The sequence below is a fragment of the Seriola lalandi genome, unplaced genomic scaffold (genome assembly GCF_002814215.2).
Source record: "Seriola lalandi dorsalis isolate HSWRI2012SDOR001 ecotype SW California unplaced genomic scaffold, Sedor1 jcf7180002054736, whole genome shotgun sequence".
Taxonomy (NCBI): domain Eukaryota; kingdom Metazoa; phylum Chordata; class Actinopteri; order Carangiformes; family Carangidae; genus Seriola; species Seriola lalandi.
Genome location: NW_019525289.1, coordinates 367011 through 368259, shown reverse-complemented (window position 1 = coordinate 368259; position 1249 = coordinate 367011). Strand labels below are relative to the sequence as shown.

Here is a 1249-nt window from a genome sequence, read left to right as displayed (position 1 = left end):
CATTCAGACCATATTAGGAAGTGGTCGGCTTCACACTGTTTTAGCAGTGTGAAGGCAAATGCATCCTGGGCCACACTGAAGGACCAGCTACTAACTAACCAGTCTGATTAGTCCTGCCAGTTTCATAATGAACCAAAAGTATTTTACTGTTTCAAATATTTAAAACCTTATTTCATTACAAAACTGTGGGCAGTGCAATTATTTACCCTGGTGATGGGGTCATCCGAGACAGATGTTAATGCCAGGTGTGAACAGGCCAGTGAGTCCACCTGGCGACTAGTTTACAGTTGTATGAACTTTTTGTGAAGTTGCTTCACAACAGTAAAAGGTGTAAAAACTTTAACGTTGACATATAATGTATACTATTACTGTCACCTTTAACAAAAAGTGGATTGTTCAGCAGTATAAAAGTGGAGGAGTATACCTTCGATAGCTCAGTTGGTAGAGCGGAGGACTGTAGGAGAGCAGAGTGATGCTGACATCCTTAGGTCGCTGGTTCAACTCCGGCTCGAAGGAGGAGGCTTTTATAGGTGTTACAGAGAATAACTGTCCAATAGATAAAGTAAAAACAAGCTGATACATCCCTCATACAGAGCATTTCTACGGTGGCAGTCAGCTCTCTGTAAATCATTTCCAGAAACTGAAATTTCAGCCTTTCTAGTCCAGCTGCAGGTATATTGCTGATTAAGTACCAAGAATTTGTAGAGATGTTCATGCTTACAACTTTACCATTACACAACATATATTGTTGCGGTCATCTTTAACAATAATGTTTCTTTTTCGGCAGCACACAAACAGGTTGATATACCTTCGATAGCTCAGTTGGTAGAGCGGAGGACTGTAGGAGAGCAGAGCAGTGCTGACATCCTTAGGTCGCCGGCTCGAAGGAGGAGGCTTTTGTGGGCGGAGCAGTTACAGAGATTAGGGTCCTGATCAGTGGCGATTGCTCTAAGACTGCTAAAATGTCAACAAAATAAGTGGTCAAATATGAACTGTTGTGTGTACATTTCATTGACTAAATATGCGCTAGAACATGTTCATCTTTTGTTCAGAATCAGCTACTTATCACAGGTAACCGCCACGACTTCCTCCTCATTCATCCCCGCAGCGCCACAGTGCTTTACACAGTGTAGATGCCGAGCGTCTCCTGACTTCAATGGGGAAGCAGAGAGTGGGTTGTTCCACTGCAGCGAAACTAGACGGTCATTGGATAAATGCTGGGCTTTGTCCCGCCCATCGGACGCTCAGC

General features: G+C 43.6%; 1 non-coding gene across 1 annotated transcript; it reads left to right on the top strand.

The window, feature by feature from the left end:
- Positions 1-423: 423 nt before the first annotated feature.
- On the top strand, positions 424-516 carry trnay-gua (transfer RNA tyrosine (anticodon GUA)). The gene is made up of 2 exons: positions 424-460; positions 481-516. It is a non-coding gene; the product is annotated as a tRNA-Tyr (tRNA).
- The last annotated feature ends 733 nt before the right edge of the window (positions 517-1249 follow it).